At 39.8% G+C, this 27,643-nt stretch overlaps 1 long non-coding RNA gene and 1 pseudogene across 1 annotated transcript; one reads left to right on the top strand and one right to left on the bottom strand.

Annotated features, from left to right (window-relative positions):
- Positions 1 to 26,758, top strand: LOC129489160 (uncharacterized). Its single transcript, XR_008659919.2, has 4 exons — positions 1 to 97; positions 8,285 to 8,418; positions 22,734 to 22,855; positions 26,505 to 26,758. It is a non-coding gene; the product is annotated as an uncharacterized lncRNA (long non-coding RNA).
- LOC129490977 (uncharacterized) lies at positions 21,192 to 21,289 on the bottom strand (annotated as a pseudogene).
- Positions 26,759 to 27,643: the final 885 nt, after the last annotated feature.

The following is a 27,643-nucleotide window of genomic DNA, read 5'->3' as shown; positions in this document are numbered from 1 at the left end:
CTAAGTTTGGCCCTTCCTGGCTGCCGTCCTCCCCTGCAGGCTGTGCGCAGTAGCGGCTGTTACCCCTCCTTTCCGTCTCAGGAAAACAGCGTGCTCGGTGGGTTTGAGAGGACTTGTGTTTTTCTGCCCTCCATGTTTGAGGCGGAGAAAGAACATTTTGTTCTTGAGGTGATGATGAATTGAATGTAAAATTACGCACAAAGTGGGATGTTTAGTCTGAACTATTCCCGCAGGAAGGATGATTTTTTGCTACAGGGGGACAGGGTCTCGGTCTGTCGCCCAGGCCTGAGTGCAGTGGCGCAATGACGACTCACTGCAGTCTGGAACTCCATGGGCTCTTCCCACCCCAGCCTCCGAGTAGCGGGAACTACAGGCGCGCGCGACCATGCTTGGCTAAGTTTTATTTTGTACAGAAGAGGTCTCACCATGTTGCCCAGGCTAGTCTGGAACTCCTGGGTTCAAGCGATCCTCCCATCTTGGCTTCTCAAAGTGCTAGGATTACAGGCAAGCAACCGCGCCGGGCCAGGAAGTGATTGATTTTTTTTTTTTTTAAATCACCTCACATTCTAGAAACATTAATCTCGACAACTCTTGGTTGCTGTATGCAGCTTGTGACGGTGGCCCCCAGACTGCATCCCGCCTTAGACTACACCCAGTGAATCTCCGCTCTAACCACCGCGGAGTAACTGGGTGTATCCTTCACCTTGTGTAGGGCACATTGGTTCAGTCTTGTAAGTAGAGAAGGGGAAGCCAGGGTAGTAAGGTGTGTTCTTAGTCCTGAACCCTGCCTAACTCCAGTCCTGCATGAAGTCTGTCCTCTTCCCCCCATTCGCATTTGTGACAAGAGAGCTTCTTTTTATTTTATATTTCCATCTAAGAAAATTAGTCAACTTCCTCGTCACATACCACATTTCCCCATTAAGAGGCTTTACTGAAAAGGTGGTAATGGATTGATTTTTTTAAAGTGACTTTTGCAATCCCTTCTAAATCCTGCATGTACTAAATTTTGTACAAACTGAATAATCAAAATCCAAAATATAAATTTAAAACATCCACATGAATGCAAATAAGGAAAAACAGTTGGAGGTAGGGGGGAAGGAAGCAAACTTACCTGGATAAAATGAAGTTTCTTTCTTGTACAACGTAATGAGAAAATGGTTGGACATGGATTTGCACTAGTTTTGTGGGAAAAACCCGCCTTAAAACAGGTTAAATGGCATGTATGAAATATACTTTGATAGAGGAAGTTTGAAGGGATGGTCATTCAGATTTTAAAGCACCTGAAATTGACATATAGGAGGTTACTGTGCCTGATGAAGATGGCCATGGCTCACACATTTAGACAAAATAGGACCCCTGAAGTATTAACGGCAGGCACTCAGAAATGCACACTTTTTTTTAATTAGGCACTTCTCATGTAAGAAGGAAGTAGTATGTAGTATGTAGCATACCCCAACGTGAATGGCCACAGGAATTTACATAAGATGACTAGTAATTTTCCAAGCAAAATTGGATTAAACAGTTTGTGGATAAGAAAGTGTGATGAGAAGGCCTAGAGGCCAAGGGACAGTACATCTGTCCCTTAATGGCAACATGCTGTAACCTCCCAAGGGGTTCACCTTGCGTGCTGCCTAGACAGAGCCGATTCATCAAGACAAGGGAATTGCAATGGAGAAAGAGTAATTGACGCAGAGCTGGCTGTGCGGGAGACTAGTGTTTATTATTACTCAAATCAGTCTTCCCTGAGCTTTTGGGGATCAGCGTTTTTGAGGATAATTTGGTGGGGGGAACCCAGTGAACTAGAGTGCTGATTGGTCAGGGATGAAATCATAGGGAGTAGAAGCTGTCTTCTTGCGCTGAGTCAGTTTCTGGTTTGGGGAGTCACAAAATCAGATGAGCCAGTTTATTGATCTGGGTGGTGCCAGCTGATCCCTTAAGTGCTGGGTCTGAAAAATATCTCAAGCACTGATCTTAGGAGTAGTTTAAGGAGGGGCAGAATCTTGTAGCCTCCAGCTGTGTGACTCCTAAACCATAATTTCTAATATTGTGGCTAATGTTAGTTCTACAAAGGCAATCTAGTCTCCAGGCAAGAAGGAGGTCTGCTTTGGGTAAGGGCTATTAATGTCATTGTTTAAACTATAAACTACAAACTAAGTTTCTCCCAAGCTTAGTTCAACCCACACTCAGGAATGAACAAGGACAGCTTGGAGGTTAGAAGCAAGATGGAGTCAGTTAAGTTATATTTCTTTCACTGTCTCAGTCATAATTTTGCAAAGGCAGTTTCAGTGCTGCCCAGGGTTGGCCCTCCTTTAAGTTTTTGTCTGCTCGGAGGGGAGACCATAATGAGAAAATGGTTAGACATGGATTTGCAGTTCACAGCTACCTGGGATAATCTGTCCCATCCTAGGCGTATACCTCATGGGAACACATGCGGACCTATGTAGGGTCCAAAAAAACGGACATGAACGGAAGAGGCAGAAAGCTTCACACTGTGTGCGAGTTGCTACCAAGGCATCTGGGCATGGTTAGCCTGGAGGAATATTCCCAGGACCGTGAAAAGTTGTAGCAGGACTACTAACTGACCATATGGCACTTTTGGAGAAAGTAGAAAAACGCTGTTTCATCAAGGCCAAGGGTTCTCAAGCAGGAAAAGTTTTGCCCCCCTTGGGACAATTGGCAATGTCTGGAGACATTTATAAATGTCACAATTAGGGAGGGTACCAGTGGCATCTTGTGGGTAGAGGACAGATATACTACTAAAAGTCATAGTGTAATGGTGGGGACGTCAGTCCCCCCAAGTTTACAGAGGATTAACTATTTTAAAATGTCAGCAGTGCCATGGTTGAGAAATTCTACTCTTGGCAGATATAGCCCTGAAACAGGATTTCAGCCCCCTCTCAGTCTCTTAGCTGGGTGACCTTATGTAAGGCACAAAGTAAAAGCACTACTCCCCTGTGTAGGCTACAGGAGGGAGTCAATGAGGAAGTTATCCAGGTTTTGTGAGAGGAGGAACCTTCAGTGAAAAAGTCTGCCAAGGAAATTGCTATGTGATGGAGACAATATACAAACACATAATCATATTACAAATTGTGATAAGTGTTATGAGGATATATCAGTTCAGATCACTCAGGAAGCTGATGCCAAATTGGAATTAGGATTATTGGGAAATAGGTCCTGTGAAAGACTAAGGGGGAGGAAGAAGAACTGGACCTGGTAAATCTTCAGATCTTGATACAGATCTGACATTTGTAAAAGGAAAGATTGATGAAAGTGGAATTGGGTAGGTGCAGTCTAAGAATGCAGTAGAGATTTGACAGAGTCCTGGCTGATTCAATAGGAAGATTTGGGGTTGCCCGTCAGAGAAGTCCTGTAGTAGGCAGGCATGGCCAGGCCGTGATATCTGCTAGACTGGAGGCTGCCTGGGAAGAACATGGCCTTGGCACAAAGCCTTTAACAGATCTTAAAGGCTTTGCAGCCAGAGGCTGTCAGCTAACTGCACTCCTCACAGCTCCGTGACTTTTTTTTTTTTTTACAAAAGATCAGAATTGCATGTTTCCGTGCCTGCCACAGAAGAATAATTAAAAGAGTGTAGCAGCAGGATTTTATTTTCAGGGGCTTTCCATTTTATTTTTTGCAACCCACAGTAAGAAATATTGTACATTGTAACCTAATAAATACACAAAACTCAATTAAATAAAACAAAAAGCTTTAAAAGCATTAGTTAACATTACTCTGCAGTGCGTGCTGTTATTTTCTGTTTCCTCTTTAAAAAAACTGCCTGTGGTGTATGATTGTAATACAATATGAACATTTTCATGTTTCAGCATGGTCAGGGCTTTTAATTAAAAAAAATGTAAAATTCATTTAAAATAACCATTTGAAAGTGTACAATTCAATGACATTTAATGCATTCACAATGTTCTGCAACCACCACCTACAAAACATTTTTTATCATCCTAAAAGGAAATCTCATACCCCTTAAGCAGTCACTCCCACTTATCCCCTCCCCACAGTCCTAGGCAACCACCAATCTTCTTCCTGTTTCTGTGAATTTACCTATTTGGATATTTCATATAAATGGAATCATACAATATTACAATATGGACCTTTTATGTATAGCTTCCTTCACAGTTTTTTTCTGAGGTTTATATACCTCAAACATTGTACATTGTAGATCAGTACTATATTCCTTTTTATGGCTAAACAGTATTCCATATTTTGTGTGTGTGTGTGTGTGTGTGTATACCACATTTTATTTATCTGTTCATTTACATTTGGGTTGTTTCCACCTAAATCTATACTACCTTTAGTTTGGATTGATACCAACTTAGTTTCAATAGCATACAAAAACTCTGCCCCTAAACAGCTGAGTCCTCTCGTGTATGTTTCTATTATTACCGATTGCATCTGTATACATTGTGTGTTCATTAACATAGATTTGTAATTATTTTATGCACTTGTCTTTTAAATTGTACAAAAAAAGGGGAACTACACACCAAAAACATAGTGATCCTGGCCTTTGTATTTACTGATGTAGTTATATTTATCTAACTTCTTGATTTCTTCTTAGAGCTTTTAGTTACTGTCTAGTTTTCTTCGTTTAAGCCTGAAGAACTCCCTTTAGTATTTCTTATAGTGTAGATCTACTTGTGACAATCTCCTTAAGCTTTTATTTACATGCTAACGTCTTAATTTCTCTTGTTTTTGAAGGACACTTTGCTGAATATAGAATTCTTGGTAGATAGTCTTTTTCTTTCAGCACTTTGACTATGTTATCCCAATGCCTTCTTGCCTACATAGTTTCTGATGAGAAATCAGATGTTCTTATTATTGAGAATCACTTGTGTCTGACAAAACTCTCCTATCCCTACTTTTAAGATTTTTTTTTGTCTTTGTCTTTTGACAATTTGATTATAATGTTTCTCAGTGTGGAACTGTTTATATTTATCCTTCTTGGAGTTTGTTGAGATTCTTGGGTGCATAGGTTCCTGTCTTTTAGCAAATCTGGGCAGCTTTTAGTTATTTCTTCAGCATTTTTTTCCACTGTTTTATTTTTCTTCTCTGGGACTCCTGTAATGTGTATGGTGGTACTCTTGATTATTCCCATAGATTTTTAAAGACTCCAATAATTATTCTTCATTTTTTTCTTTTTTTTTTTTTTTTGACAGAGTCTGGTTCTGTCACACAGGCTGACAGGCAGAATTATGACTCACTGCCTCATGAACTCCTGGGCTCAAGAGGTCTTTCCACCTCAGCCTCCCGAGTAGCTCAAACTATAGACACATACCACTATACCCAGCTAACATTTTTTTTTTTTTTTAATTTTTGTAAAGACGGAGTCTTACTATGTTGCCCCGGCTGGTCTTGAACTCCTGGGCTCAAGTGATTCTCCTGTCTCAGCCTCCCACAGTGCTGAGATTACACATGTGAGCCACCGCGCCTGGTCATTCTTTTTTCTTTATACTCCTCAGTCTGGATAATTTTGATTTTGGTCAACAGTTGTAAGTTCACTCATTCTTTATTCTGCCTGCTCAAATCTGCTATTGCAACCCTCTAGTGAATTTTCATTTCAGTTATTGTATTTTTCAGCTTCACAGTTTATACTTGGTTTCTTTTCATAATTTCTATCTTTGTTGATATTTTCTATTGTTAAGACATCATTCTTCTGGTTTCCTTTAACTCTTTGTCTATGGTTTCCTTTACCTCTCTGAACATATTTAAGATAGTTGATTTTAAATTTTTGTCTAATATGTTCAGTGTTTGTGCTTCCTTAGGGAGAGCTTATATTAATTTCTTCTGTAAATACTTTCTAGTACTTTCTAGTTTCTTTGCATGCTTCATAATGTTTTTGCTGGAAACTGGACATTTGAATATTAAAATATGCTAACTCTGGACATCAGATTCTTCTCTCTTCTTAGGATTTGTTGTTGTTGTTGCTTCCTGTAAAATATAGTTGTTTGCTTGTTTAGTGACTTTTCTATATGATCTTTGTAAAGTCTGTATTCTTTGTCCTGTGTGGTCTCTGATGTCTCTGTTCCTTTAGCTTGTGTTCAGGGGTGCTTTGATAGATATTTTCCTGATCACCAGGAGCTATACTAGAATAGAATAAAGTAATAAAAGAAAAGAAAGAAATAACAACAACAAAAAACCCTCTTCCAACCTTTGAAGATTGGCTGTGTGTTAGAGCATGTTTTCAGTACTTAGCGAGGCCATTTATAACTCTGCCTAAGCCTTTACTCCCTACTTGTGCTGAGCCCAAAGATAAGCCAGAAGTAAAAGCTTAGGGTCTTTTTAGATTGTTTTTGAACATGCATCCTGCCCTAGGCATATGCATAGCTTCTAAATTCCTCAGTATATGGAGACACTTTTGAATAATTTCCCAAAGAAACTCTACCCAGCTTTTCCTTGCAGGCTTTCACTGCATCTATTATTTGCCTCAATTGTAATTCTTTGCCCTAGGTGGCAGCATGTTGTCCATTTGTCTTACAATGTTTTTGAGGAATGTCTTCTGTGTAGCTGGTTTTTTTTCACGCTGAATAGGTTTCAAGTTATGTAAAACAAAGTCAGGTGCCTTCTGTCATTCTTTCAAGTAGTATTCTCTGTTGGTAAATTTTATGTGTCAATTTGACTGATTTCCAGATGTTTGGTTAAACATTTTTTTCTTAGTTTGCCTGTGAGGGTGTTTCTGGATGAGATTAATTTTTGGATTGGACTGAGTAAAGTAGATTGCTCTTCTCAACATGGATGAGCCTCATCCAATCTGTTGAAGGCCTTAATAGAATAAAAGGCTGAGTAAGAAAGAATTCTTTCTTTTGGCCAGAATATGTTTGAGCTAGGACTTTAGTCTTCTGCCTTTGGACTCATTCTTGGACTAGAACTTACAGTATTAGTTCTCCTGTTTCTCAGGCCTTCGTACTTGGTGATATGGTTTGGCTGTGTCCCCATCAAAATCTCATCTTGAATTGTATGGAATCCCCACATGTCATGGGAGGGACCTGGTGGGAGGTAATTGAATCATGGGGGCAGTTACCCCCATGCTTGTTCTTGTGATAGTGAGTTCTCATGAGAGCCAATGGTTTTATAAGGGCTCGTCTCACTTTTGCTCAGCACTTCTCCTTGCCACTGCCATGTGAAGAAGGATGTGTTTGCTTCCCATTCCACCATGATTGTAAGTTTCCTGAGGCCTCTCCAGCCATGCTGACCTGTGAGTCAATTAAACCCCTTTCCTTTATAAATTACCCAGTTTGGGATATATCTTTATTAGCATTGTGAGAACAGACTAATACACTTGGACTGGAACTATACCATTGACTCTCCTGGATCACTAGTTTACTGATGCAGATCTTGGATTTCTCAGCCTTCCATACTTCAGTGAGCCAATTCCTTATGGTAAATCAATCTCTCTCTTTCTCTTTTATTTATTCTCTCTCTCTCTCTCTCTCATTCTGTCCCTTTCCTGTTGGCTGTGTTTCTCTGGAGAATCCAGACTAATACACTGCCAAATATGTTAGAACAGAAAAACAAACACAATTCTCTAAGCATGAGGTCTGTGCTCCCTCCACAACCAGGGACCAAGGTCCCACACTGGAAATGCGTGCTGACTTCAAGACTGCTGCCAAAGGTGCTGAGATGCTGAAGAAAGCAAGCTGAAAAATCCCGTTCTTCAGAAAGAAACATTTAATAGGACTTATGAACAGAAGCAATGTCTTGGGTGGGCATGAGATGGTGGATCCCTCTACCTGCCCTCCAGAAAATATCCTTTGTAAAGCAAGCTTTTAGGGTAAAGATTTGTGTAGCTTGTCATGCTTCAGACTTTCTTGTGAAACGTGACCACTGGGGAGATTAGATAAGCATCTTTATTTATGCTACAGGGATGTTTATTTGTGAGAAGTTTTCCATGTTACAGGCATTCTTAAAGACCTTGCTGCACGAGTCATCATGGTCGTCATTGGCAGTTTCACTTCAAGGTGGCATCGCTCTTGTCATGCAACAGGCTGTTTTCCTATGGGGGGGTCAATAAGGGCAATCAAAAATGCTGCAAAGATTTTGTACAAGAACATTTCGTCTTTTAAATTTTTAAATTGACAAATAGTTATTATACATGTTCATGGGGTACATGGTGATGTTTTTATACATATGATGCATAGTGATCAGATCTGGTTAATTAGCATATCCATGATCTCAAACATTTATCTTTTTCTAGTGTTGGAAACATTCAGTGTCTTTTTTTGCTGTTAGAAATTACATTTCTTTTTTTTTCTTTTTTCTTTTTTTTTTGATACAGTGTCTCTGTCGCCCAAGCAAGAGTGCGGTAGCACAATCTCGGCTCACTGCAGTCTCTGCCTCCCAGGCTCAAAGGATCCATCCATCTCAGCCTCAGGATTAGCTGGGACAACAGGCACATACCGTCATGCCCAGGTAAATTTTGTATTTTTTGGTAGAGATGGGATTTCATCATGTTGCCTAGGCCGGTCTCTAATTTCTAGGCTCAAGCAATCCACCCTCCTCAGCCTCCCAAAGTACTGGGATTACAAGTGTGAGCCACCATGTGTGGCCTGAAATTATATTCTTATTAACTATAGTCATCCTATAGTGATATGGAACACTAGAACTTCTTATTCCTTTTTTTTTTTTTGAGACGGAGTCTCGCTGTGTCGCCCAGGCTGGAGTGCAGTGGCGCAATCTCGGCTCACTGCAAGCTCCACCTCCCGGGTTCACGCCATTCTCCTGCCTCAGCCTCCCCGAGTAGCTGAGACTACAGGCACCCGCCACCACGCCCGGCTAATTTTTTTGTATTTTTAGTAGAGATGGGGTTTCACCGTGGTCTCGATCACCTGACCTCGTGATCTGCCCGCCTCGGCCTCCCAAAGTGCTGGGATTACAAGCGTGAGCCACCGCGCCCAGCCCTGGAACTTCTTATTCTTATCTAGTTGTAATTTTATAATCTTTAACAAATCTCTCCTTATCCCTCCCTTCTCCCTATCATTCCCAGCCTCTAGTATCCTGTATTCTACTTTTTACTTCTATGAGATCAAGTTTTTTAGCTTCCACATGTAAGTGAAAATGTGTGGTGTTTAATGGTTTGTTCCTGGCTTATTTTTCTTAACATAATGTCCTCCAGCTCCATCTATGTTGTTGCAAATGACAAGATTTCATTCTTTTTTTATAGTTTAATAGTGTTCCATTTGTATATACCACATTTTCTTTATCCATTCATTTGTTGTTGAACCCCTAGGTGGATTCTAAATCTTGGCTATTGTGAATAGTCCTGTAACAAACATGCAAGTACAGTTGTCTCTTAGATATACTAATTTCCTTTTATTTGGATAAATGCCCAGTAGTGGGACTGCTGGATAATATGGTACTTCTGTTTGTAGTTGTTTTAGGAAACTCCATAATATTTTCAATAGTGGCTCTACTAGTTTACATTTCCGCAAACAGTGTTTTAAGAGTTCCCTTTCCTCCACATCCGTGCCAGAATCTGTTATTTTTTGTCTTTTTGATGATAGCCATTCTAACTGGGGTGAAATAAAACCTCATTGTGCTTTTTATTTGCATTTCCCTGATGATTAGTGATGTCAGGCATTTTGTCATGTGTTTCTTGACTCTCTCTTTCTCTCTCTCTCTCTTTCTCTCTCACTCTTGTTCTTGCTCTGTTGCCCAGGCTGGAGTGCAGTTGCACAATCTCAGCACACTGAAGCCTCCACCTCCCAGGTTCAAACAATTATCCTGCCTCAGCCTCCCAAGTAGCTGGGACTACAGGTGCGTGTCACTATGCTTGGCTAATTTTTGTATTTTTTTCCTAGAAGAGACTGGGTTTCACCATGTTGGCCAGGCTGGTTTTGAACTCCTGGCCTCAAGTGATCCGCCTGCCTTGGCCTCCCAAAGTGCTGGATTACAAAGTGTGAGCCACCATGCCCAGCTTGCCATTTTTATGTATCTTTTAAGAAATGTCTGTTCAGATCATTTACTCATTTGAAAATCAGATTGTATTTTTGTGCTATTGAGGTGTTTGAGTTCCTTGTATATTCTGGATATTAATCACTTGTCACATGAGCCATTTGCAAATATTTTCTCTCATTTTATGGTTTGTCTTTGCATTCTGTTGATTGCTTTTTAGTTATATATAATCTCATTTATTTATTTTTGCTTTTATTGCCTGTACTTTTGGGGGCTTATAAAATATTTTCCCAGACCAATGTTCTGAAGCCATTCACCTATGTTTTCTTCTAGTAGTTTTATATTTTCAGGTCTTCCATTTATGTAATTGATCCATTTTGAGTAGATTTTTGTATAGGGTGAGAGATGAAGTCTAGTTTTATTCTTCTGCATATGGAGATGCAGCTTTCCCAAGACCATTTATTGAAGAGACTGTCCTTTCTCCCAATGAGTGTTCTTGGCATCTGTGTCAAAGATTAGTTGATTGTAGATTGTAGATATGTGAATTAATTTCTGGGTTCTCTATTCTGTTCCATTGGTCTATGTGTCTATTTTTATGCCAGTACCTGCTGTTTTGGTTACTACAGCTTTGTAGTATATTTTACAGTCTGGTAGTGTGAAACCTCCAACTTTGTGCTCAGGATTGCTTTGTTTTTTGTGGTTCTATACAAATTTTAGGATTTCTTTTCTATTTCTGCGAAGAATGTCATTGATATTTTGATGGAATCTGCAGATTGCCTTCGATAGTAAGTTGCTCCTTTTTTATTTTTATTTTTATTATTTATTTATTTATTTATTTATTTATTTATTTATTTTTTTTTTGAGATGGAGCCTCACTGTGTCACCCAGGCTGGAGTGCATTGGCACAATCATGGATCACTGCAGCCTTGACCTCACAGTATAAGTTAAGCCCCCCACCTCAGCTTCCTAAGTAGCTGAGACGATAGACGTATGCCACAGTGCCTGGCTAGTTTTTGTATTTTATTTTGGTAGAGACAGAGTTTTGCCATGTTGTCCAGGCTGGTCTGGAACTCCCAGCCTCAAGTGGTCTGCCCACTTTCTTGGTTCAGCATTTTCTTGGTTGCTGTAGACCTTTGGCTATTCTCCAGAGCCATCTTGACTCACTACAACCTCCGCCTCCTGGGTTCAAGTGATTCTCGTGCCTCAGGCACCCAAGTAGCTGGTACTACAGGTGTTCACCACCATGCCCAGCTAATTTTTGTATTTTTAGTAGAGACAGGGTTTTGCCATGTTGCCCAGGCTGGTCTCAGACTTCTGGCCTCAAGTCATCCCCCACCTTAGCCTTACAAAGTGCTGGAATTGCAGGCATGAACCACCGCGCCCAGCCCTAATTGTTTTTTTTTTTTTAAATCTCTAATTTTGCCATTCAAAGAAAGTTGTATAAGCAAAATCATTATACCTGTAACCTTTTGAGATTGGCGCTTTTTTCCCCCACTTAGTATAATGCCCTTGCATCCAAGTTGTGTGTATCAATACTTTTGATAGTTTCCTTTTATTTACAGATGTACCCACAATTTGTTTAACCATTCATCTATTGATGGGCATTTTGATTATTTCCTATTTTTTTTGCTATTACAAATATAACTGTTATGAAAAATCATATGTAAGATTTTATGTGGACTTAAGTTTCATTTCTCTGGGATAAATGCCCAGGATGGCAATTTCTGGGTAACGTGAGAAGTATTTAGTGTTTTAAAAAAATTGTTAGATTATCTTCCAGAGTGGCTGTACCATTTTGCATTCCCACCAGCCGCAGTATGTGAGTGATCCAGGTTGTTCACATTCTCACCAACATTTGAGTTTTAGAATGATCACTTTGACAGTGTGTGGAGAATTGATTAGAAGTGGATGGCATTCTAGATGAGAATTCTGTCTCAGAAATTTTTGTAGTTGTCATGGTGAGACATGATGAGGGCCTAACCCAAACTCTGAAAGTGGGGATGGGCAGATTGGAGAGAAGTTAAGGGAATGAGTTGACAGAATTAAATGATCAATTTGATGTAGGACTTGGAAGAGGGAAATTTTTAAAGAAAACTTTGTTGTTTCTGATTTGGGCATTTTGGTGGATAATGGTACCATTTAGAGAAGTAGGTAATACTGGAAGAAGGGTTTGTCTGGGGTTAAGAAGATATGTTTAGTTTTAGGCTTGGTCATTTTGAATTTACTTTGTAATCCAAGAGGGACTGGCCAGTAGGCAGCATGCTACATAGGTCTGAAAATAGCATAGTCATTAAGGGAATGGATTTTAGAGTCATTTGAGACGGAGTCATTAAGGGATTCCAAATCTGAGTTCTTTCTCTTACTCTCTGTGTATCTATTGGCAAGTTAGTTTACCTCCATTTTCTCATTAAATGAGATGGAATCATTGTGAGGCTTAAATAAGGCAACATGTATAAAACACTTAGCACATGTCAGGTACTTAGTATATGGTAGTTGTTGTTATTATTATTACAGATTTGCAATTTGGAAACATTATTTTTTCTCTAATGTCAAATGCTGCCCAAAAGGCAAATGTAATAAAGGTTAAAGTATACTCTTTGGATTTAGCAATCATGGGGCCTTGGGGACAACAGGTTTGTAGGGCAGAAGCTTGGTTATGGTATCAGAGTATAATCAAGAGGTGAGTGCCTAGAGACAAACACAACGATATTTGTTCCCCAAGAAATATGTAAAAGGAAGGAGAGAGAAAGAGGTTAGACCAGCTGGGACTAAGGAAATATTTGTCTCCAGAGTTGGAAAGACTTGACTTTGACTTAGCTGAGATTATTTTTTTTTCTTTGAGCAAAGATTAATGAATTGTTAGCTTTTTTTTTTTTTTTTGAGACAGAGTCTCGCTCTGTTGCCCAGGCTGGAGTGCAGTCGCATGGTCTCAGCTCACTGCAACTTCCGCCTCCTGGGTTTAAGTGATTCATCTGCCTTAGCCTCCTGCGTAGCTGGGATTACAGGTGCCTGCCATCACACTAGGCTAATTTTTCGTATTTTTAGTAGAGACGGGGTTTCACCATGTTGGTCAGGCTGGTCTTGAACGTCTGACCTAGTGATCCGTCTGCCTCAGCCTTCCAAAGTGCTGGGATTACAGGCATGAGTCACTGCGCCTGGCCAGCCTTTACAAATGGAGGAACATTTCTTTTAGAATGACTAGCTGGAAGGAACTGTTGGTAGAGATGCACAAGAGTTTTGTTTGTTTGTTTATTTGCCTGAGATAGAGTCTCACTCTGTCACCAGGGCTGGAGTGCAGTGGCACAATCTTGGCTCACTGCAACCTCTACCTCCCAGGTTCAAGCGATTCTCCTGCCTCAGTCTCCTGAGTAGCTGGGATTACAGGCACCTGCCACTGTGCCTGGCTAATTTTTTGTATTTTTAGTAGAAACAGGGTTTCATCATTTTGGCCAGGCTGGTCTCAAACTCCTGACCTCATGATTTGCCCTCCTCGTCCTCCCAAAGTGCTGGGACTACAGGCTTGAGCCACTGCGCCCAGCCTACACATGAGTTTTTTAGGTAGGGAATCGTCTTCATGTTAAACTCTTCTCCATGGCCTATATTTTTGTCACTGATGTAAGGAAGAGAGATCATTGGCTAAAATTAAGTTAGCAGATATTGAAGTATTTAATCCTCACAATGATTGCTTGGTGAAAAGAGTAGTTAAATTTTGGAACAGCTATTATTAGAAAACGGGAGAGAACTGTCTTCAGAGAAACAGAAGTATTGCTATAGTATATTGAGAATCGAGCTAAAGTTGGAGTTGGGATTTGTAGTTGTACCAGTTTACAGGATTGACTATTTTTATTTCTAATAAATTTTGTAAGGGAAAATATTAATCCAGGCCTAGAGTTATTTTGGAATGGATATAGCAGAATGAAAAGAATACAGAGGAGTTATAAAGATACAGTTAGGTGAGTGGTTCAAATGATAGACTTTTAAAAAAATTTTTGGATGAATGGTAATAAAAATAAAGGCAAGAGAAGGCTATTAGGAATATTATTATAGAAGGATCAAGACACAAGAGGTCTTGAGGAGCTTGAAGACAGTAATAATTAATCAAATAGAACTGGAAGCTTTGGAGATAGCCATGTGACGTATTAGAGTATAAATGATTCAGAGATATGGCCCATTCCTAGACAGCTTGAAAGTTGATGAAATAGTTATTGATAGTTCAATTGCATGTAGGCTGAGGTTGGGGTGATATGGGAGGCCTGGTGGTATTAATAGTAACTATGTCTGTAATGCCTATTATAACTAGTATTTTGGTTACAACTAAAAGTGAAGTGGGCTGGGGAGGTGGGGGCATCTATGATTTGTATCATGTGACTTTATAAAGTTCATTGTGTTTTCCCATTTAAGTTTATACTAATAGGTACAAAAGGCATACTGAAGCTAGCCTGAATTCAAAGAAATGGAATTCTTTTATTAAAGAGTATCAAATTATTAGGAAATACATAGGAGATGGCTTGATTTTCCCAGTTCCTGCTTTTGAGTGTGGTATGTCAAATATCTCTCTCTCTCTCTAAGTAGTGGCTACTTTGAAAATGTATTGGCCTACTCTGCCCCTGCAGATTCCTGCCTCTCAAAGAAATCTCAATATTATATCCCCTTTCCGATCTTGGGGGAAATGCCATAAGTCTCTCTCTGCTCCTGCTGCTTCCATCTCCTCTCCATGCTGAGATGACTCCTAGGACATATAATTTTGGGGGAGAAGGAATGAGATGCTAACACTGACATGGTTTTTTTCTTGCTCACTCATCTAGCTTCACAGTGAGTGACTCAACTGCAGTGTTTGCGGGAGTATTTATTATAGGCCAAGAGGGCAGAATGCCCATGTTTAATCTAATACTTGACCTGAGGATAATATCTGGGCCTCTTCAACAACCACCTGGGGTGAGGCCTGAGGTCATGCCTGGTGATACATAAACCTGCTAGTGTTTTTGTTCTTGTTTCTGATTGTTATGCCAATTGACCTAACTTCTGGATCACCTTTCATACTTTGTGGTTTTATTTTTTTTATTTTTCAGACAGAGTCTCACTCTTGCCTAGGCTGGAGTGCAGTGGCATGATCTCGGCTCATTGGAACCTCTGCCTCCCGGGTTCAAGTGATTCTCCTGCCTGAGCCTCCTGAGTAGCTGGGATTACAGGTGCCCTCCACCACACCTGGCTAATTTTTTTTTTTTTTTGTATTTTTAGTAGAGACGGGGTTTCATCATGTTGGCCAGGCTGGTCTTGAACTCCTCACCTCAAGTGATCCGCCCGCCTCGGCCTCCCAAAGTGCTGGGGTTACAGGTGTGAGCCACAACACCGGCCAACCTTGTGGTTTATATTGAAGTTGTCTGCTTATGTGACACCTGCTATCCCACAGCCCTTGATGTCCAATTTAAACAGGCACCTGCTTGATTCTCTAGTCGGCTCATCACCTGCCATATACCCAGCTCCTAGAGCATACTGTATAGTCTGTATAATTTGTTTTAGAATATTCTAAATGTCTCTTTTCAGTCATTTTTTTTTTTTTTTGCCAGTGAATAGCCCTTTGCTAACAAAAACAAGCAGTTAAGCGATGGCTTTGCTGCACTGAGGTAGGTTCTGACTAGGGCTCTCCTGCAGCTTAGCTCTGATGCCATCTTGTGGTCAAATGGGTATCTACACAGGGAGCCTTTTGTTCCGGTTTTGGCTGTTGCCTACTACCATGCTAAGATTGAAGGCAGATTTGCTCTGTTTTTGTTTGTTTGTTTGTTTACGTTTTTCTTTTGCTGTGGATTTGTATTTGGTTTCCCTCATTGAGGGAGGGGAAAACTCAGAGTTCAGTGCCCTCTACACTGACCAGTGGGTTGAAGGGAAGCTCTTTCCTTGCACCTCAGGGACAGTTTCACCCACATTTCCCACAGCTATTTCCAGCTCAACATTTTCAGAATAGAACTCTTTATCATTGTTCCCGCCTCACCCCTTTCCTTCCCCCAGTGAATCTCATTCTTAATTTCTGTCATCTTCTACACCTTATCTCAGTGAAAGGCTGTTTATCCATTGCTAAGTAAGAGGCCCAAGAGCCAATTGGGACTGTTTCCCCCCATTCCCTCATTCACTTATTCTGCCTCCCAATAGCTGCTAATTTTTCGTCCATTTCCTCCATTACTTCACCACAGTCTGAATCATGGCCTTCAATATTTCTCATTGAAACCATTGCAGTTGTTTGTCTCTGTCATGTCTTTATGTCTTCCATCTTCTAGCCTTGCCTACATTTTCCTTCATTTTTATTCCAGCACTGATTGAAACTCAAACTTGAAATTCTTCAGTGCCTCTGCAGAGCTTATGATGTAAACTCCAAGATCCGTGATAGGAGTTACAAGACACTCTTCGAGTTGGCATTTGTCTCTTTCTGGGCCTACTCCCCACCTCACATGTAACACCCAGGAGCACTTAGTTCCTGGAACACAATTAACTGCTTCATGCCTATGGGCATTTGTTCATACTTTTCCCTTTTGATTAGAAATAAACCTCTGTAGGCCTTTCTCTTGGGCTTGTTCAGGTGGTCCAGGAGAAGCATCCTGCAAAATTGCCAGAGGGTATGTGACTTTGTGGGCCTATAAGAAACAGATGGATCTGGCCGGGCACAGTGGCTCACGCCTGTAATCGCAGCACTTTGGGAGACTGAGGCGGGCAGATCACCTGAGGTCAGGAGATCAAGGTCAGCCTCGGCAAAACGGTGAAACTCTGTCTCTACTAAAAATACAAAATTAGCTGGGTGTGGTAGCACATACCTGTAATCCCAGCTACTTGGGAGACTGAGGCAGGAGAATTGCTTGAACCTGGGAGTCGTAGGATGCGGTGAGCCGAGATCATGCCATTGCACTCCAGCCTGGACAACAAGAGTAAATCTCCATCTCAAAAAAAAAAAAAAAAAAAGAAAAGAAAAGAAAAAAAGAAACAGATGGATCACTCAAAGGGGAAATTGCAAAGAGCAATGAAAGGATTCCTTGAAGAGAGTTTAACGAGGGAAACATTACTAAACCTTCACAAACAGGAACAATCGAGAGGTGGTAAACACTCCAGGACTAAAAACAGCTGAAAGCCATTACCTCTCCTAGGCCCAACAGTATCCTGGAACCTGGAGTGATCTGTAGTTTTGTGTGAGAGGGCGTCCAACAGTTGCTGTATCTGAAAGTAGAGAACTGCAGTCACTGCCAAAAATTGCAGGGGAAGGGGAGAAAGAGAATAAAGGCTCAACCCATCTCTCCTTTTACCCTGCAGTCTTATGCTGGTGGCTCTCATTGGCTGAGTCCAAATGCAAGCCAGAGGCTAAGGGAGCCTAGTTGATACAGTCCACAGAAGTCAGTTTCTCAGAGCCAGGGAGAGAATGGCAGAGAAAGGACCAGGAGAGGCAAACAGGGTATAAAGCTGTTAACTGGTATTCTGTGAGACAAACTGGGGAAGAGGGTTAGGGGTGTCACCTTTTAGTATAAAGACTTTCAATTAATCACCTCATATTTAATCAGCTGCAAAAGGTGTCCCCAAATTTTGGGCTAAGGAAAGAGGACTGAGAAATGATTTTTTTTTTTTTTTAAATACAGACTTTCAACCATTTCTTCTGTTTTAAGCTCACCTCTACTCTTTGCCTTCAGATGTATCTGGAGCCTCCAATTCTTGAAACTTCTGGGATTTGCAAAACAAATCAGCTTATTTATTAGCTTCCTTGCTCCTAAAAGTGAGGTCTATGATGTCTCTTTTCTATTAGGTCAGTTTTCACAAAAATATTTCATTAGAGACACATTTACTGTCATGGTCAGGAAACAAATATACGCTCTGCTTTAGAGGGAGACTCAACTTTTTATCTTCTAAGATTGTTTTCCATACAAACATCCTTGAAAAGATAGTCTGGAACAAAAGCTGTCAGTGCCTCTTCATGAGACATACAGAAACACAAAAGACCATTGGAGAATTGTTTCCCAACATTATGGAGGAGAGACACAGTCAACTCATGGACTGGCCCTTTTTAAAAAGAAGAATAGCATTCTAAATTTCTAGTTGATAGAGATACCATATCCCTGACTTCAGAAACAGATAGTGAAGTATGCATTATTTTCTAACTCCTTGTCAGGCAATCTGTGTTTCATGAAGCAGAGTGTAAGTGCTTTTCACAGAAAAATTCCATCTGTCTTATACTAAGTATTGTTTATCCCAGATCCAGCATTGAAATATCTATTAGTCTTAGTTTTTGGTCTTGATGTGAGTTTCCACCTTTTTTAGTGGCTGCAAGGGTGTTTAATGCAATGTTGGGAAAAGGTACATAGAAAGAATGTGTAAAGGTTAGCAAAACCCTTTCTCTTTGTGTTTGGACAAAATTTACCTTGGATTAACTTTCTAATTATATTTCTCTAGAAACCTGTAAATGGCAGAATGTCAACTGTGTAACTAGCAATGTTGTTTATAGTAAAAATAACCCTGATTGATAAATTTACCTTTACTAGTTGTGAAGAACTACAAATTCCTGGTATGAAGCCAAAACTTTGGGCTTTCCTAAATAACTCAATGTCTTTTGTGGGGACCAGGAAGTTATGCCCATGAATGTTGGTTCTTATCTGGAATATGGAGCATCTTATCCAAGGTGATGATTGCACATGCCCATAAAGATCTCATTCTCTTCCACTTGAGCTATTATATGGGAGTGGTCAATGAAGACAAGCCTCTGGACTTGTGGATTGCTTTGAGAACCTATATAGTGAGACCTATTCACCTATTCTAGTCTTGTGATTCCAAATGTCTAGATAGACTCAGGGATGAGCAACAGGAGCAATGCCGAACATTAAAAAAAAATTTTTTTTAAAAGCAGTTTTAGTTTCACAGCAAAACTGAGAGGAAAGTACAGAGATTACCCATATGCCCCCTGTCCCCACACATGCATCGTCTCTCCCATTATCAGCATCCCCCACCGGGGGTGCTGATATGCTAAAGTCTGATATGCTGAAGTCTGCAGGTGGTGACATGCTGAAGTCGGCTGTTAGAGTACATGGTCCAAGCTATTTGGAGGTGTCAAAGTATCCCCACATCATGGCTTCTTCGTCTTTTTTTTTTTTAAATCCCAAGTCTCGTACACTTCTCTATCCATTCCATGGGGCATGGGTGGATCCTGTGCATTTTGAAAGGGACTGGCCATAGGGAAGAGTTGTGTTCCAGGGGTGTTGTTCCAGGCTTATTTATCCACAGCCGCCTGCAGTTGCTATTGCATCATTTTTTTGGTGCCATTTTGGAAGTGGTCATGTGCAGGACTTTTTTGGGGGCATATGAATAGAAATATATCTCAACATATTTTTTTTTGGAATTCCGTGTATTTTCTTTTATGAATATAAAAACATTCTAAGAATGGATCCATATGTTTTTATCAGACTTCCAAAGGTGGTCCATGGCACAAAAAAAAAGTGAGAATTCTTGTTTTCAGCCTCTTCTAATATATGTTAGTCTCAATATTCTTTAGTTTCCCATACCTATCTGAATGTTTCTAAACTTACTCAAGGTTTGAACAGAAGTACAGGGGCATAGGGAGAGAGAGAGATGAGAATCCAAGTAACTGACTTCTTGGCTCTAGCTTTTTCTTCTTTTTTTTCTTTTATAACACTTTAACCTGGAAGGGATAGACTTTCTGCTTCTATGTTAGCAATTCTCAACCCACCTGGTTTCATGACTCCTTTATACTCGTAAAAATTTTCGAGGACCCTAAATAAATTTGATTTGTTTGGGTTATTGTTAGCAATATTTGCCACATAAGAAATTAAAGCAGAGATTTTAATAATATTATAATACATACCATATTTTATGAAATATAACTATATTTTTCAAAATATAACACCATTGATGAAAAAAGTGGCATTATTTTATATTTTTGCAATTCCCTTTAATATCTGGCTAAGTAGAAGATAGCTTAAATAGTAACTCATATTTGCTTCTGTATTCAGTTAGTTGGAATTTCATATATAACGTAGCCCTGGAAAACTCCACTGTCTACTCATGACAGCGTGAGCATGAAAAAAGCACAAAATGTTTTAGTACACTATGAAAATAGTTTTGACCTCACAGATCTCCTGAAAAGGTCTTGAGGATCCTCAGGGGGTCTCTAGGCCACACTTTGAGAACTGCTATTTTGTGCCTTATATAGCAAGCCTCAGGGCCTAGCCATTTTAGTCAAAAGGAGTGCATCCTGCATGCTCTCTCTGCCCTATGGTCTAAGTCCTCTAGAGTTTTTCCTGACATGTTCTTGCAAGTAAATCAATTTAGAAAATACTAAGCCTAGCTTTCAAGACTTGCTTAAAGATCCTATTTTGACTCCCAGAAGGTGAATATGAACTTTTCCTTTCATTTGCATAACTGCTATAATACACTTAAATGTTCTCAAGGCACATGGATATCCCTGGCAGAATATGGAGTGATTTATCACAAAGAAATGCAAAAAGTGGAAAGTAGAAAAATGAAAGTTCCTGTTATTTTGTTATAGTAAAGCAATCTAGCTTGTTTTGCTTGTTTTGTTTCAAATTTGCTCTTCTGGGCTCACCTGGACCTCCCACTCCTTTTTAATTTTTAAAATTAAGTTACTAATTAATATTTATTTATTTATTTACTTATTTATTTTGAGATGGAGTCTTGCTCTGTTGCCCAGGCTGGAGTGCAGTGGTAGGATCTCAGTTCACTGCAGCCTCTGCCTCCCGGGTTTAAGCGATTCTCCTGCCTCAGCCTCCCAAGTAGCTAGGATTAGAGGTGCGTGCCACCACGCCCAGCTAATTTTTGTATTTTCACTAGAGACAGGGTTTCACCATGTTGGCCAGGCTGGTCTCAAACTCCTGACCTCAGGTGATCCACCTGCCATGGCTTCCCAGAGTGCTGGGATTATAGGTGTGAGCCACCATGCCAGACCCCTTTTTAAATTTTAAAATAATTTCAAGCTTATAGAAAAGTTGCAAGTACAGTACAAGACCCTTAAAAAAAAAAAACTTATTTGAATGGGTCATTCCTTAAATATTTTACTGTATATTTCCTACAAATTAGGACATTCTCCTTTTACTGCAAAATAACCATGAAAATCAGGAAATTTACACTGATGCATTAACTGCCTCCAGTCTCCAGATCCGAATCAAATTTTGCCAATTATCTCAATAATGCCATTTATAGCAAAAAATCTGGTTCAAAATCATATGGCGTATGTAGCTGTCATATCTCTTTTTTAGATTTTTCTTGACTTCATGGCCTGGACACTTTTTAAAAAAAGTATGAAACACTTCACAAATTTGTGTGTCGTCCTTGTTCAGGGGCCATGCTGATCTTCTCTGTATTTTTCCAGTTTTAGTATATATGCTACCATTTGTGCTGCCAAGGTGAGCACCCTTGTCATCCTTGAAGATTTACAGGCCAGTTATTAAGTACTTATCCCTCAGTTCGGATTTGTTTCCTCATGATTAGATTCAAGCTGTGCAACCTTGGCATGAATATCACAGAAGTAATTCTGTGTTTTCTCATTGTATCCTATCAGTTGTCACATGATATTTCTATATTCCCTTACTGATGCTTACTTTCGTCACTTGATTAAGGTGGTAGCCACTAGAATTCAACAATGTAATGTTATTCTTTTCCTCTTTGTAATAAATAAGTATTTTGCAGGGAGATAGTTTGAAACAGTGTAATATCCCGTTGTTCATCAAAGTGGGGTCACTGCCCCCAGGCTCTTTCTGGCACATACACACACTTATACACAATGTATATGCATTCATATCTATATTTATTTTTGTATCTACTTGAAATCCGTAAGTTTACCTCAAAGCCTTCATTCTTATTTAGTACCACAGGGTTCATTCTAGTTTTCTTCCTCTTCATATTTGTAACCCTTCTTCCTATCAGTGACAAAAATGGATTCCATCATCTTTAATATATTTGTTTATATGATCCATATCCCTGCTATTGGCTAACCATCCTGCTATTGCCGCCCCCGCCCCCACCCCCTTTCTTGCACAGATATCATAATTGCCACACTTAGGCTCTATCACTGACTGTTCTCTCTGTCTGCGTACCACAGAGAAAAGGCCATCGGGGGATATGGCAAGAATGTGGACCTCAGCAAGCCAGGCAGAGAGCCTTTACCAGGAACTGAATTGGCCAGCACCTCTATCTGGGACATTTAGCCTCTAGAATTGTGAGAAAATAGATTTCTATCGTTTAAGCCACCCAGTCTATGGTGTTTTGTTTTGGCAGCCAAGCTGACTAATACAGAAGGGGAGAGAAGAAAAGAGAAGAGGAGGAAGACAAAAAGAACGATTAAAAATGGGCATGAGAAAACTTTTGGGGGTGATGGATGTATTTGTTATCTTGATCTCATTCAATCTATAGACCAATGTGAGGAGAACTGACATGTTAACAGTATTGTGTGTAATCGGTAGACATCATATATGCCCACATTTATTTAGGTCACTTTAATTCTTTTTTTTTTGGGTAGGGTGGTGGGTGGATGGAGTCTCGCTCTGTTGCCCAGGCTGGAGTGCTGTGGCACAATCTTGGCTCACTGCAACCTCCGCCCCACGGGTTCAAGCAATTCTCCTGCCTCAGCCTTTTAAATTGCTGGGACTACAGGCATGCACCAGCATGCCTGACTAACTTTTTTGTGTTTTTAGTAGAGACAGGGTTTCACCATGTTGGTCAGGCTGGTCTCAAATTCCTGACCTCAAATGATCCACCCGCTTAGCCTCGCAAAGTGCTGGGATTACAGGTGTGAGCCACCGCACCTGGCCCAATTCTTAACTTTTTTTTTTTTTAAGACAGGTTCCCACTCTGTCACCGTGACTGGAGTGCAGTGGCATTAGCATGACTCACCACAGCCTTGACCTTCTGGGCTCAAGTGATCCTCCCATCTCAGCCTCCCAAGTAGCTGGGACTACAGGTGCGTGCCACCATGCTTTTCTAATTTTTGTATTTTTTGTGGAGACAGGGTTTCTCCATATTATTCAGACTGGTCTTAAGCAATCCGCATGCCTCATTCTCCCAAAGTGTTCGGATTACAGGTGTGAGCCACCACACGTAGCCTCTTAAATTCTTATTTAGGGCTCTAGATCAATGTATCTGTGTTCTTCACCTCCACTAATGGTAACCTGAAAACAAGGTAGACAATTTAGTCTTCTTTCGATAAAGATAATTGGAGGTCATGGCCTTATTTCCTTTGTGAAAAAGACATCAGGGTTTTGACTGGTAGTTCATTTGGTCAATAATAAATGTGTGTATATAATAGTAATTTGATGATTGCCCCCCTAGCATTCTTTCACTCTCTTTTTGGCTACACTATTCAATTTTATGTTTCTGGAATCCAGTCTTTTACTACCCTCAGTCCTAGAATGTTCTAGATGGTGCTTCACCTCTGGCCCTAAGGTTGGAATAGGTGCCCAGGTTTTAATCAATGATTGTTTCATAATGTCTGGTCTCAGTGTTTGGTTAAAGATGGGCAAATAATCTGGGCCTTTCCATTCACAGTGAATATTATTTGTTACCAGAAAAGCAGGATTATTTTTTTCTCATGGACTTGAACTAGAGAGAATACGAGAAGTTTCTATAGTCATCTTACCACCACATGTGAAAAGTGAGAAAACAATCAACACAGAATAAGCAGAGCCAAAGATAGGAAGAGAGCAAAACCAAGTCCTGGGTCAATCTGCATCTGAACCTAGTAATAGCCCTTGACTTCTTAGTTATGTAAATTAATGTTCCCTTCATGCTTGAGCCTGTTTGGGTTGAGTTTTGTCACTTATTGAAAAAGTCTCAAGTGTTTTTTTTTTTGTTGTTGTTGTTTGTTTGTTTTTTTGAGACAGAGTCTCGCTGTGTTGCCCAGGCTGGAGTGCAGTGATGCTATCTCTGGTCACTGCAATCTTCGCCTCCCAGTTCAAGTGATTCTCCTGCCTCAGCCTCTGGAGTAGCTGGAACTACAAGCACACACCACCACGCCTGGCTAATTTTTGTACTTTTAGTAGACATGGGGTTTTGCCATGTTGTCCAAGCTGGTCTCAAACTCCTGACCTCAAGTGATCTGCCCACCTCGGCCTCCCAAAGTGCTGGGATTACAGGCATGAGCCACTGCATGTGGCCTCAAGTTTTATGCCATTCAAAAAACTTATATAATATTTTGCACCATTACCAAAAGTATTCAGAATAAATGAGGTGATTGATATCTCTGCTCTGTTCTGGGTCTGATCTACGAACCCTAAAGCATTATGTTTGTTGTAGGATGTCATTCTCTAAAAAGGAGGAGGAAGAAATGTAGGAGAAAGAAGAGGAGAAAAGAAATAAATATAAATGGTCAATCAAAGTAAAAGAATGTTCAGTCTTTCTAATGATTAAAGAAGTGAAAATAAAAACACTAGTGAGACGGCATATTTGACTACCATATTGGCAAAGATTAAACTGTGAGAATGCCTGGTACTGGTGAGGTTATAAAGTGGCAGACCCTATTCCATGCAGTTTCTATGAATACAAATGTTTGCAACTTTTCTAGAGGGAAACTTGATAATAACTATCAAAATTTAAACGTGTATCTTACTTGATTAAACAATTCTACTTGTACAGATTTATTCTAAATAATTGCACAAATATACAATAATATATGTACAAGTATAAATGTGGTATTGTTTATACTAATGAAATGAAACCTTAAGTGTTTATCAGTAAGTCATTGGTGAAATAAAAAATGGTACCTTATTCAAATGAGTGCTTTGGTAGGCATTAAAGCTGATCAGAGAGATGCAGAAGCATTGCCACAGGAAGAGACCTATGATTATTTTAAAGAAGCAAAATACATTAAAGAACAGTAGTTATACTGTAATTCCACTTATCCAAATTTATTTCTGATACATTTTAAAACTCTGAAAGTTTACAGCCAAGAACTGCCCTTGGTGGTGAATCTAACTCAGATTAGTTTATGTAGAAAAGGAGATTTGTTGAAAGGACTGAGGTAGGTCACAGCATAAAATAAATTGCTTAAAGAACCAGAGACACGCCGGGCATTGTGGCTCATACGTGTAATCCTAGCACTTTGGGAGGCCGAGGCGGGTGGATCATGAGGTCAGGAGATCGAGACCATCCTGGCTAACATGGTGAAACCTCGTTTCTACTAAAAATACAAAAAAATTAGCCGGACGTGGTGGCAGGCGCCTGTAGGCCCAGCTACTCTGGAGGCTGAGGTAGGAGAATGGTGTGAATCCCAGGAGGCAGAGCTTGCAGTAAGCCGAGGTCGTGCCACTGCCCTCCAGCCTGGGCGACAGAGCGAGACTGTCTCAAAAAAAAAAAAAAGAACCAGAGACATTTTAGGGAATTCAGAGACTATTGTATCAGACCTGAACACTGTCATTTTCTTCTTTTACTCTGCCTTCCATGTCTTTCTCTCTTTTTCCGTATCTTGTTTCAGTTTCATTCTCCCTTATTATATACAAGATTTCTCCATATTGTGAGGAACATGGCTGCTAGCCATTTCTACACGTACACTCTATGACTGTCCATAGCGAAAAAAAAAGATTTTTCTCTCTTAGTTTCCCAGTGTGAAAAATCTCAGGGCAGGATTTTGATTAGCCTTGTATCATATGCCCACACTTTTGACCAATCACTGTTACCAGGAGGTCAGAATTTTCTAAGGTTAGAGTACATTACCATAAGAAATATTACGTTCTCACATAGGTTTAAATACAGACCAGGTGATCACTTAGAGAAAGTAGTATCATGGGTGTAAAATACCAAAAAGGTTGTGTGAATCAAGTAACCTTGAGTCCCTTTTCAACTGTAATTCCATGATTTTCTAAAGGGTGAATCTGTTTTTTTTAGGTTCATTTTGTTCATGGACTGTCAATTAGACAGTTTTGACTTTTTCAGGCCAGAAAATCTTCTTTGCCTAAAATGTACATGAAATTAAGATAAAAATTTTCTTGTTTTTAACTCTGTATTTTACTCTACCTTTTCACCTTTGTTATATATCCAAACACCAAATAAGCAAATTGAATGCTAGGTAGCATTACTGTAGTCAACTCTTAATTATCTAGATAGAGTTATCATATATACATATATATATATATTTCTTCTCTTTTCTTTCTTTTTTTTTTTTTTTTTTGAGACAGAGTCTCATTTTGTCACTCAGGCAGGAGTGCAGTGGTGTGATCTCAGCTCACCGCAACCTCTGCCTCCAGGGTTCAAGCGATTCTTCTACCTCAGCCTCCAGAGTAGCCAGACTTACGGGCTTGCGCTACCACACCCAGCTAATTTTTGTATTTTTAGTAGAGATGGGGTTTGCCATGTTGGCCGGGCTGGTGTTGAACTCCTGACCTCAGGTGATCTGCCCACATCAGCCTCCCAAAGTGCTGGGATTACAAGCTTGAGCCACCACGCCTGGCCCATTAATATATTTTTGAGAGCTATTTTTTGCTGTCCGCTTGTCTTTCTGATTATAGAGACTAGATTTCACACTGTTAATTATTGCAGCAAGGAAATAGAACTCCAGTAGTTTTCAGAGCAGCAACACACCCAGCTAAAAAAATTACATTTTTCAATTTTATTTGCAGGGAGATGTGACCAACTAAGTTCAATGAAAGTATCATGTGGGACTTCTAGGAAGGTTTGTAATGGGAGCAGGTTTGATTAAGAGAGGACTAATTTGCCTTTTCTGCTATCTGGAATGTGATAGCTAGAGCTCAGCAGTCTTCCTGGTTCATGCGATGGCTTTGAGAATGAAAGCCACTTACTGTGGATGATGGAGAAGATAGAATGAGCCAGGGTCACTGATGCTTTTGTGGAGCCACCATTCTGTCTCTGTATCCTTCCAGGAAAGAATAAAGCCTTGTGAGTTTAAAGTTTTTTTCTTTAAAAAATGTCTGTTTATGCAGTTCCCGATACAATAAGTTTTTCTGTGTGCCGTTATTTATGATCTCCTTTGAAATCATTGATTGTATTGAGAGTAAGGGTAATTTATAGGGTGAAAGAATGAAAGTATGGCACAAGAGATCCTGTCCCCTCAAAATCACTTAATTTACTTCCAGGGAGTAATCTTAGGCATGAGGGATAGGTTAACTACAACAATGGCTACTATGTGTTCTGTGTTTATTCAAGACGCTGCTGAAAGCATTTTGTTTGAATTGACTTATTTAATCCAGACAACTTGTTATGAAACAACTATTTATCCATTTTACAGATGAAGAAACTGAGTCATGGGGAAGTTAAGTATGCTTGAAAAAAATCACACAGACGGTACAACTGGGCATGTAGCTCTGGGGCTCATGCTGTTAACCATTATGCTACACTTTCTACAATAGAGCTCTCATATGGAGCACTCCAAAAGTAAATAATTCCATCATGTCCCTTTCCTAGGACCCTAAGTCCATGAGATACTTTGTACCTGAAAAATTAAAGATAACTTGAGTTGTTAATGTGTCAATAAAAGTATGATAAGGAATGTACAATTTCAGTGATTGTTATATGCAGAGTAAAATAATCCAAATGTGTCATGTAGCTTAAATGGCAATGACTTTAATTTTTTGGTCATCTTTTATATATAGAAAGAAAAACTTATTTTTGCATAATGTGTATACCTTAAAGTATATTTGGATTATTTTCCTGTCAAATAGCTCTTTTCATTCTCCTTTGTTTGCTCTTTTAAGTGATATGAGATATTTATATTTGGTCAAAGTGATTTTTAGAAACTGCT

Source organism: Symphalangus syndactylus, chromosome 9 (assembly GCF_028878055.3).
Source record: "Symphalangus syndactylus isolate Jambi chromosome 9, NHGRI_mSymSyn1-v2.1_pri, whole genome shotgun sequence".
NCBI classification, from domain to species: domain Eukaryota; kingdom Metazoa; phylum Chordata; class Mammalia; order Primates; family Hylobatidae; genus Symphalangus; species Symphalangus syndactylus.
The sequence above is the reverse complement of the archived record's forward strand: the minus strand, read 5'-3'. Positions and strand labels throughout refer to the sequence as shown.